Below are 15632 nucleotides of genomic sequence, written 5' to 3' on the forward strand. Positions count from 1 at the left end.
GTTTTTGCCTCAGGGTGCATGTGCTCATCAGAGAGAGAGAGGGGTAGAGACAGTGAGAGGGAGAGTGAGAATTCACCCACCAGGCAGGATGGCCATGCACAATCCCTTCTCCTCCATTCTCCTCCTGGGATCTTGGGCATGCACGTTCATGTCCCCAGTGTGATTTTTCAACCCACCAGATCCAGGACTCAAACCGCAGTCAGCAAATATGGGAGTACAGCAACGTAAACATTATGCCATCTGCTGGTCCCAGAAATAGTGGGTTTTGATGTGTATTCCAAATACTAAATTCCAAATTGGGACACTTTTATTTAAGTTTATTTACTTATTCCATGAGTGAGAAAGACAGAGAGAGAGAGAGAAAGTGAGAAAGAGAGAGAGAGAGAAAGAGAGAGAGTAAATAAAACACACTGGGACAAGAGGTGCAAACTAGGATTATCTCAGGCAAGTTGGAAAATATGGTCATTCTTAGTAATCTTAAAACAATCATGGCATCAACACAGCCGCAGTTGCTGTTCTAAACACCATTCTAACATGACTCCACCATGAAACTGGAAGAAAATTAGGACCTAAACCAGCTGGAGAACCACAAAAGACAAATAAATATGAAAAGATATTCAATAATGAAAAAAGAAAGGAATTAAATCAATGATAAGATGCATTTTTTGGAAGAGAGGAAGGATGTGGTCAGAATGCTTTCAAAACTTGCAACCTTGATTTGAAGTTGTATCACAGCGGGCCAACCAACGGTGCGGTGGTTAAGGTGGCTAAATCCCACATGGCCAACTGTGCAGTTTGAGCCCCAGACCTGGAGGCTTGAAAAGCACATCAGGCATGTGTGTCTGCATGCCCAAAAGCCCAAAAAGAGGAGGAAATGAAAGAGAAGGGAATGCAGCATGATCATCTGGCAAGTTAGCTTTCTTAGGATTTTGGGCATGCACTTGCACATACACATCCTCGGCAATGTTTCTTAAGCTCACAAGTGCAGGACTCAACCACCGGGTCGATCATGTGGGATCTGGTTACCTTTATCACTACATTATAGAGCCAGCCCTTAAGAGTCTCCTTTTTTTTTATTTAGATTTTATTTATTATTATTACTATTTTTAAATTGGCTATAGGGCATGTGCACTAACCAGAGAGAGACAGAGTGAGAGAGTGAGAGAGAAAGTGAGAAAGCAAGTCACCAGGTCCAGGACTTGAACCGTTGTCAGCCATGTGAGACTCTAGCACCTCAACCACCATGTCACCTACTGGTCCCAAGTTTGATAGTGACTTTCCCAGCTGTCTGTGACCCAGTAGTGGCTAATGAATCAGGATAACAGCTGCCAGAATTTTCTTCCCACTAAAAAAGATAAATCCAAGGGGCTGGCAGGTGGTGTGGTCGTGAAGGGCACTGAACTCCCACATGGCCAATTTTGATTCAAGTCCCAGATCTGGTGGCTTGCTTTCTCACTCACTCTCTCTCTCTCTCTCTCCCCTCCCCCTAATAAAATTAAAATAAATAAATAAATAAACAGACAAAATAATTCTTTATATAAATAAATAAATAAATAAATAAATTCAAAAGTTTGCCAGAGATGCCTCTTCCCTTGTGCTCCAGACTTGAAAGTGACCAAGATACCTCCATCAGCTTTCTTACAACCACAAACAGATAATCATGAACAAAAGTCAATTTGCTCCAGAAAAGAAATATCTAGAACAAAGAAAGAGAAGAAAGAATCAGAGCTCTTGATAACCTTGTTGAGCTGCTGGACATCACAAGAGATAACTGTAACTGTGAGAGACAGGAGAGAAACTTCCCTCTGTATACCCTCGTTACTTTAAACTTCTTGTAGGTGCTTTTTCAATCAAACATTAAAATAAACAAACAAAAAAACTTTTGCCTACTTTTTTTTGAAGAGGTTTTTGCTATAGGGCATATGTGCTCACCAGAAAGACAGAGAGAGAGAAAAAGCAAGAAATCACCCCCCAGGGGGGCCGCCCCACCCCAATCCCTTCTCCTCCAATCTCCTCTTGGGATCTTGGGCACGCACGCACATGCACCTGGCGTGAGTAAGCCACCCACTGAGTCCGGGACTCAAACGCAGTCAACTACATGGGAGTCCAGTGACATAACCACTATGCCAACGGCTGGTCCCATTGCCTACTTTTTTTTTTTAAATGAAAATGTAATCTTAGGGCCAGCAGGTAATGTGGTGGTTGGGACTCTGGACGCCTACATGGCTGACCATGGTTCAAGTCCTGGACCTGGCAGCTTGCTTTCTCACTTTCCCTTTCTCTCTCTCTGCTCAAATTAAAAATAATAATAATGCCTCTTCCAGGGACAGGGTCTAGAGGTACTCAGGATGGTCCAGCATTTGACCTACTGGCATAGGCTTTCCTAAAACACAGCCTCCAATAAAACTAGGCTGTTCCAAACCCTTGGTAATAGGATTGTTTACTTTCATACTAAGAAGGTTGGGAAAGCACCAAAATCTGAATGTGTATGTGTCCAGGTTGACTCCAAGGGGTTCGTGCTGTGAGACCAAAAGTTCTTATGAGGCTGTCTCAAACAAAGACACATGTTAGCTGGGCCTACGGGGTCTCCATGTGTGCTAAATGCACCCGCGACGGGATCAAGCGAGCTGTCTTTATAGAGGAGCTGAAAATCCTCGTGAAAGTGTTGAAGGCACAAGCACGGAGTCAGAAAGCTAAATTTTTTAAATGACACCTTTTTTGAGTAATAAAAAAAAGTTTAAAATAATAAGTAAAATTAAATATATAATTCCTTTTTAAAAATGTATAAAAAAGGACCAGCAGTTCACATAATGACTATGTCGCTGGACTCCCATCTAGTCAACCACAGCTTGAGACTCGGACACGGTGGCTTAAACTCACGCCAGGTGTGTGTGCGTGCATGCCCAAGATCCTGAGAGGAGAATGGAGAAGGGGTTGTGGACGTGGCCAACTGCCCTGGGGGGTGATTTCTCGCTTTCTGTCTCTCTGTCTATGTCTGACTGGCAAGCACACATGCCCTGTAGCAAAAACCTCTCCAAAAATAATAATAATAATAAGTAAAGTTGATCCTTTAAAATTCTTTTTTAAAAAAATAAGTATCCAGGGGCCAATAGGTGGCAAGGTAGTTAAGGTGCTAGACTCCCACATGGAAGGATTCGGTTCGAGTCCTGAACCTGGTGGCTTGAAAATCATGCTGGGAGCATGTGTGTACATGCCCAAGATCTAGAGAGGAGAATGGAGGAGAAAAGACTGTGTGTGGCCATCTCCCCTTAGGGATGATTTCTCACCTTCCTTCTGTCTCTCTCTGTTGAAATTGCATGCCCCATAGCAAAAATAAATAAATAAGGCATTCATACTTAAATGCTCTTATTAAGTTTCAAAGACTGAGCCTGCCTGGCTTGTTGGTGTGTAATTCCTTCCTCTAAGATTCCAGACATTCTCGACTGAGGTATTACCTTGCAGGACTCGCGCTGCAGAAAATGGCTCGGATCTTTGTCGGTTTTTGTCTCGTTATACCTCATTAGAACACCAGAGGGCGCAAGGAAGGATAGCACTTGTTTTTCTTCAAATCTACAATCAAAGTCCATGCAGAGAACAACAAAGACCCGGAACACAAGGGCCTCGAGACAAAGGGACGAGGGAAAAAGAGTGTACGCTGTTTTTGTTTTTTGTTTTTTGTTTTTGTTTTTGTTTTACTGCAGTTCAATTTGCTTCCTCAATGCTCCTCTCACCTTGAAGAACTGGAAATAAAAAACTTAAGCTGTGAAATAATGAAATCTTAACCAACAAGCAAACATAGAGCCAGGGAACAGGTGTGCATCTGAGTTATTTGCTTTGCTCAATATCCGTAACTTTAAAAGTGGTTATTATTTATTTTTCTGACTTTAAGACTCATATACCGACATACTAGGAAATTTTAAAAAATACATAAAGGCAGAAGAATAGAGATCATCAACATATTCTAACCTAGAGCTATTATATTTTAAATTTTTCACTTATTTCTTTCCAGACTTTTTCCTTTTTTAAAAAAAGAATTCCTTTTTAAATTTTATTTATTATTATTATTTTAATCTGCTACAGAGCATGCATGCTGAGGGAGGGAGAGAGAAAAAAAAGAGAGGGAGAGAGAAAGTGAGAAAGCAAGCCGCTAGGTCCAGGACTTGAACCACAGTTGACTATGTGGGAATCCAGCGCCCCAACCCCACGCCACCTGTTGGCCCCCTTTCCAGACTTTCTCAATATCTATAAACACATAGGAAAAGAGGATTCTGCATTACTCTTTTGTGCTGGTTTTCTTCTCATATACCACATCAACCTAATTTTTATTCACTAATTCTGGTAGCAGAACTTAGCTATTCCTGAGTTAATGACAGGAAGGAGAATAAGAATTTTCGAAAGTGCTAGGCAGGTTTTCTAAGACAGCAGCAATATGAAGACCAGACCTGAGTCATGTGTCTGAACAGGAATCTTTCCATTGCTTCGCATTTAGAAGAGGAAAGAAAAGAAGTAGAAACTGTTCCATCCCACCCTAAACAGGCTGAATTTCCCAATCCTTCCCAGCGGCCTGAGGACTGTCAGAAACAAGTGTGGGTCACCAGGAGTTCTGTTCCTCCCAGTGGAGCCAATGTGTGCCCTAAGGCCAGACAGTTCAGGTAGGAACCCAGACAGGACAACAAGCAGTCAGCAAGACAGGAAAGTCAGGAACAGGGAGGTCACTGACCTTGAAGCTTGGACCAAGTGACCAGGAGGCAGGTCCCTCGAAGGAGAGGAAGGTTTAGACCAGCACGGGGCAGACAGCCATCAGGCAAGTGGTGCCAAAAAGTTCTGGAAGCTTCAAATGGACACTCAATATCTGAGCCTGCAGATTCCCTTAGGTCCTCTGCTGTAAGAATTTAATTAAATTGCTGGGACTGCCTGAGCCTCCGTTTTCTTATCTGTATAAGGAAAGGATCTAAAAGAACTGTAAAGTTTCTGCCAGCTCCTCAAAGTCTGATCTTTTTTTTTTAATGCTAGGAAACACAGGCGCCCACACACACAAGATCTAGAGAAAAGCATCACAACAGTCTTGTCATGCCAAGATTCCCTTTTCCCAGCTCCATCTCCTCAGGATGCTGGGTGCTTATACCCTGGGGAGTTTTCAGGCCAATGGGGTATCTGCCCATACTGCACCGCAGCAACTGGGCTAAAGGCTGTGATTTTTAACAATCCCCAACCATGCACTGTAATGAAAGGTGAAGATATTTCCTGCCTCCTGCCATCCCAGTTCCCTCTGCAACAGCCCCACCAGTTACCAAGCATTTCCCAAATCTTCATACACTCTTCCACAAGCTCTGAGCTGATTGATTGATTGATTGATTGATTGCCAGAGAGGGAGAGGATAAGACATTCCCCCATGGGAAACGATCATGCCACGATCTCTTCTCTTCTATTTCTCCCTCCTTTCAGGATTTTGGGCATACATGAACACGCACACAACATGTTTCTCAAGCTACCAATTCTGAGATTCAGTTGCCCTAATGACCAGACCACAGAGTTGACCCAGAACCTTTTTATTCGTCTTTCCTTCTCCTGGAAAACTTCTTCTCCTTCCCTTTCAAAATTCTTTATCATTCTTTGGAGGAACCTGCTAAAGAGTAGATTTTCTTAGACAACCCTAGTCCTTTCTTCTCTGTAATATTCGCCATATTTTGAACGTACTTCTTCCATCACTTTCTACTTTGTGTCCTTTACCGTCCTATACCTCAGTTTCCCCATGGTAAAGGGAGAGAATTATTGTACCAAATTCTAAGGCTTTTGTTATTATTGTCGCCATAGGGCCTGTGCACTCACTGGAGACAAAGACAGAAAAAGGGAAAGTAAGAAATCACCTCCTGAGAGAATGGCCAAGCCACAATCCCTTCTCTATTCACCTCTAGGAATTTTGGGCACAAGTGCACATGTGCCCAGCGTGATTTTCAAGCTGCTGGTCGGTGACTTAACCACCATGTCACCTGCTGGTACCACACAAAGGGTTTTTAGCAAGGATTCAGTGGTTACTGTTATTTAAAACAGTGCCTAACACCCAGTAGGCTCTCAATCAGCATGAACTTTGTATGATCCCCTAGCACTTAAATTGTAGCTACCTGTTCAAGGCTTCTCCCTTCCCTCCTGAACTTCAAGTTCCTTGAGGGCAAGAAGTGAACCTTACCCATTCTTTTTTGTACCCAATGCCTGACTCCATGCCTGACACAAAGGCTAAATCAATAAAGGTTTATTTTTATAAATGAGGTGGGAGAGAAATGATTGAAGTGTTGATTGAACTAGAGGGAGATAGACATTTATCTCTCAGTTTCAACTTAGGTTATTGCTTAATTAAGTAAGGCTGAGAAATAGTGAAGTATGAGGATCCCCAGGTAGTTTTCATTCTTTCCCCCTTTAACAATGTAAATATGAGCCAGCAGTGGCATGGTGATTAAGGCAGCTGAATCCCACATAGCAGACCACGTGGTTTGAATACCAGACCCTGCAGCTTGGGAAACATGCGGGGCTCATGTGCATGCGAGGCCAAAATCCTAAGAGGAGAAGGGATTGTAGCATAGCCATCCACCCTGAAGGATGCTTTCCTCTCTTTCTCTCTCCAGCCAGCACACATGCCCTATAGCAAATATTTTTAATTTTAAAATTAAAAAATGTAAATATATTCCACCTAAGTCTGTCCTCTAGGCCTAAATCATAAACATTCACTTTTGAATTTTAACATTTATGGAAGGCTAACTTCTGTGACTGCATGGAAAACTTGAAGTAAATACATGTAATGTTCCTGTGAACGAATGCTTACAGATTCCGAAAACAACCCGAGAGTGATTAAGGCTGCTCTTCAGTTAGAGGGAAAGAATAGGGAAGAAGAGAGCTGGGGTAGCGAGCTGGCTGAAGTTCTTGTTTACTTTATGTTCAAAGGTTGAATTGAGGAAGTGAGAATAATTAGAGAAAAGAAGGAAGAAACACAAGAAAGGAAAAAAAATACAACTTGTATGCTCTATTTAAAATCTTTTCATGGTTTCCTACTACGCTTAGGATAAAAACAAAAGTCCTTTAAGAAGCTGAAAACACAAGACAGGTCTAGCCTCTATGGTGTACTTGGGAATGTACTGAATGTGATCCTGGAAGCCACATGATCCCAGCCATGAGTTCCGATCCCCTGCCTGATGAACATGAAACACACTAGGCATGCACATATGTGTCTGAGATTCTGATAAGCTAGAAGGTTGGGGGAAAGAGACTATGGGATGACAGATACTGCATAGGGTGCTGCTCTTTCTCTGTTTTGTGTGTATACACTCTTTATTACGAATAAAATTAACTTTAAAAAAGACATATGGGGCCAGCAGATGGTGTAGTGGTTATGTTGCTGTACTCCCTCGTGGCTGACTGTGGTTCGAGTCCCAGACCCAGTGCCCTAAAAGTCACACTGAGCACATGTGTGTATGTGGCCAAGATTCCAGGAGAGAGGATTACAGTGTGATCATCCTCCCAGGAGATTTTTCACTTTCCCTCTCACCGTCTCTGTCTTTCTCTCCAGCGAGCACACATGCTCTATGGCAAAAACCTCTAAAGAAACGACACAGCTTGGGAGGATATATCTGATAAAAAGTCTGATGATCAGAATTGATAAAGAACTTTCAAAACTCAATAATAAGAAAATAACCAAATCAAAAATACATGGATGCTTCAATAAGTCCATGAAAAAGATGCTCAGCATTATTAATTATTAGATATTAAAACCACAACAAAGGACCAGCAGGTAGCATGGTGATTAAGCACTGGATTTCTACATGGCCAACCATGGTTCAAGTCCCAGACCCTGCAGCTTGAAAATCATGCTGGGAACATGTGTGTAGGTTCTCAAAATCCCAAGAGGAGAAAGGAGGAGAAGAGACTGTGGCATTGGCCATCACCCCTAAGGAATGATTTCTCACTTTTCCTCTTTCTGTCTCTCTCCAAAAAGTGCACACCCTATGGCAAAAACCTAAAAAAAGAAAATGCACACACAATGAGATCCTACTACATATCTATGAGAGTGGCTCAAATAAAAAAAAATTCATAATATCAAATGCTAGCAAAGATGTGGAACAAGTACTCTCACATATTTTAGTGAGAAAGCAAAATGTTATAGCCACTTAGGAAAATTGTGTGGCAGTTTCTCACAAAGACAAACACGCATGTACTCTCACTCCTAGGTATTGACTCAAGAAAAATGAAGACATGGAGCCAGGATATGGTGTGTGGTGGTGAAGGTGAGGAGAATGGAGAAGGGATTTCTGTGTGGCCATCTCCGGGGGGGGGGTGGTGGGGGGTGGTGGTGCATTCTCACTTTCACTTTCTCAGGCAAGTACACTTGCCCTATAGCAAATTTTAAGAAAAACAAACTTGCATGTAGGTAGATAAGTGGAGATAAATTAGATAGAAAGGTATTATAGATAAACAGAAGAGATTAGATAGAAAGGTATTACAGATAAACGGACATCTAAACAGATAAAAAGGAAAAAAAGGGAGGGAGGAAGGAAGGGGGAAAAGGAGGGAGAAAACAGAAAATAGATGCCTCTAAAAGTTCCTAACACAGCCTGGGAGGGCCTACATTGTCCTACTCCCATTGGCCATTTCAGCCCCTTCCCTCCTCTGATCCTCCTCAGTCTCTTCACTCCTCTCCAGCCACGCCAGCTTTCTCACAAGCCCTGTCCTCACCAGGTCCTATAACCTTTACAGATCCAATATCTATTGATACTTAGGAAGCTCTCCTCACTGCACTGTGTCCTCAGTAATCACTGTACTTGTAATTTAACATTTTTGTGTGTGTGTATTATTCTTTGACTAGTGACATGTATGTCCTCTACTAAAATGAAATCTCCTTGAAATCAGGGTGTTTGCTCATCCTTTTATCTCCAGCACCCAGTACTGTGTTTGACCTGTACTGTGAATACTCAACCATCATATTCAACCAACTAACTACTCCATGTCTTGGCCTCAACACATCCAACACTGAAATGCTGATGATTCCCTGAGTTACTTTCCCACCCACAAAGTGGCCGTGTTGCACAATTCCAAGGGTCCACACATAGAGCAGACCCTGTGAGGGTGCCTTGGCTCCTCCCCAGTTGTGCTCATCACGTGATTACCCACATGGCTGGTGCTGTCTGAAATGTGCACCATTCTTCACTTCAGTGATGGCCGCTCCATCCTTCTGATTGCTCAGGACAAAAATTTTTCTTTCATTCCTCTTCTCTCACACCTCACTCACTCATCAAGCTTTCTTACCTTCCCTCTTTCTCTCTGCCTCTGGTTAGCAAGCACACATGCCCTATAACAAATTAAAACTAAAAGAAACAAGAAATTCTGTTGGCTCTGCCTCTCACCTTCTCCACTCCAGCTCTACCATGAGCCACCATCTCTTTCTCATCATCTCTTCCTGTATGGATTACGGTGACAGATCTCACTGGACTTCCTGCTTCTGTTCTTGCCCCCAGACAGTCTACTTTCAACACAGTAGCTAACCACCCTTTCAAATGTAAGTGTGTGTCTCTTCTGTGTTCAAAGCCCTTTACAATGATGTCTAAGGCTCACAGGCCTCCCAGAGAGCTACATGACTACATTCCTTCTTTTCTTCAAGTCTGCTGAGATGTTACCTTCTTAGTGATGCCTATGTTGACCACCTTATTCAACTTGTCACTCTCTAGCCCTTACTCTGCAATTTGTTCTATTCCCACTCTTATCACCAAATTATTTCATCATTCATTGTCCATCTTCCTTCTGTTAGAATATAAATGCAGAAAAACAGGATTTATGCATTAGAAACGCTCTATGTATCTGAAAGAACATCTAGCATGTTGTAGTTCTATAAAATGAGGGGGGGTGCAGACAGTGGTACATGCTTGCCCATGATTTCTGGCTGGCTGAAGCTGTAAATGGATTGTGTCATTGAGACCCCTTTGGGGTGTGCATGCTTACTCTCTCTCATAAAAGAAATAAATAAACTTTTTAAAAAGTGAATGATTGAGCAAGCAGGTGGCATGGAGGTTAAGGCACTAGATCTCACGTGGCCGGCAGGCACACTGATTGAGTCCTGGACCTGTGGCTTGAAAATCATGTCGGGTGCATGTGCATGCATGCCCAAAAATTCCAAGAAGAGAATGGAGGAAAAACAATTGTGGCACGCCATCCTCCTGGGGGTAATTTCTCACTTTTCCTCTGCCTCTCTCTGATAAGTGCACACACTCTGTAGCAAAAAATAAATAAGTAAATAAGTGAATGATTAACTATAGCCCTTGCCAAGTTAAGTAGAGATTAGTAAATAAGAAAGATCTTCAAATAGTTTATTGAAAATACATACTACTCAAAGAAAAAAACTATACATAGATTTTTTAAAATTTTTACAACAAAATAAACTGCTCTTTTTTTGTTTTGTTTTTAGTTTTTACTATAGGGTGCGTGCACTTGATAGGAAGAGACAAAGACAGAGAGGAAAAGTGAGAAATCACACCTCAGGGGGAGGGCCGTGCCACAATCCCTTCTCCTCTACATTCTCTTCTTGGAATTTTGGGCACACACACGCCTGCACCTGGCATAATTTTCAAACCGCTAGGTCCAGGAGTTGAACCACAGAGAGGGCCTTGTGGGATCCAGCTGCCTTAATCTCCATGCCACCTGCTGGCCCTAAACTCCTACTTTAATTCTATTTTTGCATGAAGTTTTTGAAATTTCCTGATATTAATATCAGAACAAAAGTGATATGTGTCAATACTATGTGTTACAAGGTTTTTCCTCTTCCCATAGCATATATTTATTTGGTTTTGTTTTGTTAAATAATTATTTAATTTTATTCATTCATTCATTTATTTATTTGAATTTGACTAAAGAGAGAGACACAGAGAAAGAAAGAGAAAATGAGAAAGCAACCCATGGGGGACTCAAATCTTGGTCGGCCATGTGCGTGTGTCCAGCGTCTTAACCACCACGCCACCTGCTGGCCCCTGTTTATTAACATTTATGAACATAGGACTGTTGAGCAGAATGAAAACTGCACAGTATTTGCAGTCAAAGTGTGAATGATTCCTGGCCTTTTACCACTTCCTACCTGTATGATCCAGCACAAGATTCTCTTTCTCTCTCTTTAAAACAGGGATAAAAACATTCACCCTATTGGGAACCAGCAGTTAGCATAATGGCTATGTCGCTGGACTCTCACGTAGTTGACTGCGGTTCGTGTCCCGGACCCGGTGGCTTAAAACTCACGCCGGGTGCGTGTGCGTGCGTGCCCAAGATCCCGAATGGAGTAGAAGGGATTTCGCCGTGACCATCCCCCCGGGGGGGTGATTTTCTCCTTTCTTTCTCTGTGTCTCTCTCTGTCTGGCTAGCGCACGCGCCCTACAGTGAAAATCTCTCCAAAAAAAAAAAAAATTCACCCTATTGACCTCACAAGGCTGTTGAGAAGATGAAATGAATGTGAATCATTCTGCAAGCTGTGATAATCTATACACACAGCTATTTGGGCAGGGAAAGATTTGAAACTTTCTATAATATCAATTACCATCCCGTTATGTACCTCCAAAGAGAGTTCTGTGCCCTCTGCACTGCCGGTCGGATTTTTAACCTCTACGTTCTCCTGGTGCTGACAGAGAGGAATGTTTGCTCTCCCTTACCCTACACAGGTTCATCACACACGCTTTCCCTTCCATTTTAGGAAAATGGAAAGCAGGTGCTGAGTTCCCTGTTTTCTGATCTCTGCTGACTCAGGCTACTTCTTAGTTTCCCCAGGGGAGGAAAGGAGCAGTAACAACAGGTGTGTATGAACCCTGCCCTAGCTTTACCAGAGCTTCAGTGGAGAGGACAGTGTCTCTCCTGAAAGAAAAAAAAAAAAAAAAGAAAAACCTAGGCCTTCTTTCCCACCATGTACAAAGAGGCAAACAGGTGACTCAGAAAACCTGAGTTCACACTGTACTGCCACCTGAGAGAACTAGAGGAAGCCCCCTAAATCTTTTTTTTTTTTAAGAGAGTTTTGGTATAGGATATGTGCACTCACTGAAGAGACAGAGAGAAAGAGAGAAATCACCCCCCAGTGGGGATGGTCACTACAATCCCTTCTCCTCCAAGGCTGTTGCAGATCAAACACGTGCCCAGTGAGAGTTTTAAGCCTCCAGGTCTAGGACTCAAACCGTAATCATTACACCCTCTGCTGGTCCCCAAGCCCCTTAAATCTTACTAAGCAAAGACTGTGTCATCATAGTTATCACAGTGCCCCGTGGATCTCCAATGTTATTGGACGGCCAAAGTGCAAGAAAGGTCCAGGACACCAAAGTGTACTTTTGTTTCTTGGTTTTCTTTCTCTTTCCTTCTTTTCTTTCTTTTTTCTTCCCTGAAGCTTTTAGTGTATTTAAAAATGAAGAAAAATGTCAACAGAGCCCTCTGACATTGCCATGTGTTTGATGTTTGCACTAAACAAATCTTTCATCAGGTGTAATCTATGATCTATAAAAATGTGTGAATTCATACCACAAGGGATTCTTGAACACACACAAGTTTGATTTCTATAAAGAATCTTTTCCATCACATTGGTTTATCTGAGACTCTGCAATAGACTTATTCAGAGACAAAGTCAAAAGTTTACATAAGAAGCTTGATCCTATTTATGAAAAGGTGACAGAAATTATTCTATTAGTACTTTCTTAGCCTCATGCTTCATTAGTAGCACTTCATCCTCATTTTGAATAATTCAAACGTATTATTATTTAACCATTTATGTACTTACTTCTGTCCTTTTCTAGTAAACTGTAGATGCTTCAGGAGCAAGAGCTAGACAGAAACCATGGGCCCTAAGATTTCATTTGACCGCAGCTGGTCAGTGCCTGAGCCCTTTGGTGTTGGGAGAGCTTACAAAGTGGTTGAAGCCAGGCTGTGGGACAATCCTGCCAGTTCCAGACATCTGGAAACCATATGTTATCCTTGAATGTCAACTTCAGTGAAAATATAAATGTGAAAGGGTAAAGCTCTGCTCCAACTCACACACCCTTAAGTCAAAACAAACAAAAAATATATACACATATATACCTCAAGCCAGCAGCTCCAATGATTTGGAAAGCACAGAAAACTCCCGGGAACTGTTTTCACACAATTCACCACCACAAAAATTGGCAACGTCTTTTGTTTCACTTATTTGAAATCATTTATCTTTCGCACGAACAGGGAAAAAAAGACTCCAAAGGGATCGGAGAGGGTAACAAGCGAAGCAGCATTCCAGGAGGATCAGGTTTTCACTCTCTTCAACCTGAAGTAGAAGGGAGACCCGGCAAGGGAAGGACTTTACCTCTCTTTGAAGGAGCACCTGGGAAGGAGGAGCACAGCAGCTCCTCGTTAGTATAGTGGTTAGTATCCCCGCCTGTCACGCGGGAGACCGGGGTTCAATTCCCCGACGGGGAGATTGTACTTTTTTTTCATTCGACTCACTATCTTCTGTGTCATTTCTCCACGACATTCTGTCCAATACACCATGACATCCTTCCTCTCAACCATGTGTTTTCAGAATAGTGAATTTTAAGGTTAATGGTCACTGTCATATGAAGTCCTCGCTGACAGAAGTCGTTTACATCCTCCAAGCACCATAAGAAAAAGAAAACGAAAGCGCTGTGAGAAGCCGCCACACACGTCCCGGGCCGCGGCCTGCGCGTGCGCAGTGGCGCCCCTCCAGGTGCCTGTCGGAGGTCACGAACTCCGCGCGCGCAACGCGCGGGGGGAGGGGAGGCAGAGGGCGGAGTCTCCGCCCCGAACGCGACGGGGGCGGGGCGGCAGCAACGGAAATCGCTCGTCCAAGAAGGGGAGGGGCGGGTTTCCTTTGACCCTGGGGGCCGGATTAAACGGGAATCCCTTCTCCCGGCTCGGCTGGTAACGTCGCAGCCTAGGCAGCAGGCTTGCTGTCAGCAAAGTTTGGGCGCCGAAGGAACCAGTCTCCAGGGAGTGGACGAAAGAAAAGGTGGGGTGCAGCCAGAAGAAACGCCGTATTATCGGAGTCCTAAGAAACTGCGCGAGCCACAGCCCAGCAGGACCTCGTGGCGCAACGGTAGCGCGTCTGACTCCAGATCAGAAGGCTGCGTGTTCGAATCACGTCGGGGTCATGGCGTTTTGTTTTGTTTCAAAATACTGGTTCTACTGTGGACTTAGATATATTCCCGCCATTCGTTAAAAAAAAATGCTTTTACTGTTAGAATTAAATCTTCCTCGTCTAAGTGTTTTCGTAGTTATCTTCGGTCTACAGAAGGTTGAAGATTACTATATAATGGAAAAGACTTCGGGATGATGTTTCTACTCTTTGGCCCTGTAAAGTGCATTTTTTGGTCATTGAACACACATAATGTGTTGAGAGGTAAACTTTCTGCGGTGTACTCCTGTGTATATCTACTGTGGTCCTTCACAGAAAGTGAACAGTGTTCTGTACAAGCTGTTACAAAACGGTTTTCTTTTGGCGTTTGTCCTTTGAAAGCAAATGTAGCAGAAAACAATTTCTAACTTTAAAAATAATAAATGGTAAGTTTATGCGTTTTAGCCTTTACCACGTGCCAAGCACTGTAAACAACCTTACAGCGTGTAACTAATATCCTACTCTCGCACATGAAGCTGTAGCCCACAGGATAAATGACCTGCCCAGGGCCACCCAAGATACCAGACCAGGTGACTGACTCCAGATCCCCCTCTTTAATATTTGGTGACAGAGGTGGAACCAGCCTATTGAAAGAACTGTGCTAGAATCCTTGGACCTAAAGTGATAAGCTAATGTCTGTTTATGTTTGCACCAATTCTTGTGGGTCATGTACCACTTTTGACTTCATCTCTCTCTAATAGCAGGGAAAAAGCTTATTCATTTTCTTTTGTAAGCTCTTAGTACTGAATAATGCGTTAATAAAGCATGTGTCAGATGCTTGTTGAACAACAAAATGGATGGCAAAATTATGAGAAATTAATTTTAGATATTTATTGGACATGTTCCATAAAAGTCTTGAGTTTTTCCTTCTCAGTATTTTGAAAATATCAAGTACATGTTTCTTATCATTCAACAATGTAACAATATAACTGGACACTGTAATTTAACTTGGTATAATTTGTTCTTCCCTCTCCTACTTGGTTGAATTAAAATGAGATCATCCATTTCCTTTTTTTTTTTTTTGGAGAGGTTTTTGCTATAAGGTTCATTTTTTTGCCAGAAAACAGAAACTGAGAAATCACCCCCCAGGGGGGATGGCCACGCCACAATCCCTTCACCTCCGTTCTCCTCTTGGGATCTTGGGCACGCACGCACACGCGGCCGGCGTGTTTTTAGCCACTGGGTCCAGGACGCAAACCGTGGTCGACCACATGGGAGTCCAGCGACATAGCCATTACGCTAACCGCTGGTCCTGAGGTTATTCATTTCAGTGGACATTTATGAACCACCAACTATGATGAGTCTGATACTATGCTAAAGCACTGAGAATGAGTTAAAAAGGTTTCATTTATTTATTTAGAGTAGTCAGATATGAAGAGGCTTCAAAAAATGGAATTAAAGTTTGAGTTTATTCTGGTGCAAAAAAATTTTTGAAATCCTTACATAATTTTTGTAGAATATGCCATTTCTG

At 42.6% G+C, this 15632-nt stretch overlaps 2 non-coding genes and 1 pseudogene across 2 annotated transcripts; all 3 read left to right on the forward strand.

Moving 5' to 3' along the window:
- Nucleotides 1–2348: 2348 nt before the first annotated feature.
- Nucleotides 2349–2710, forward strand: LOC106735965 (60S ribosomal protein L34 pseudogene; annotated as a pseudogene).
- Nucleotides 2711–13374: 10664 nt separating this feature from the next.
- TRNAD-GUC (transfer RNA aspartic acid (anticodon GUC)) lies at nt 13375–13446 on the forward strand. Its single transcript has one exon. It is a non-coding gene; the product is annotated as a tRNA-Asp (tRNA).
- A 620-nt stretch (nt 13447–14066) lies between these two features.
- On the forward strand, nt 14067–14138 carry TRNAW-CCA (transfer RNA tryptophan (anticodon CCA)). Its single transcript has one exon. It is a non-coding gene; the product is annotated as a tRNA-Trp (tRNA).
- The last annotated feature ends 1494 nt before the right edge of the window (nt 14139–15632 follow it).

The sequence above is a fragment of the Tupaia chinensis genome, unplaced genomic scaffold (genome assembly GCF_000334495.1).
Source record: "Tupaia chinensis unplaced genomic scaffold, TupChi_1.0 Scaffold000054_1, whole genome shotgun sequence".
Taxonomy (NCBI): Eukaryota; Metazoa; Chordata; class Mammalia; order Scandentia; family Tupaiidae; genus Tupaia; species Tupaia belangeri.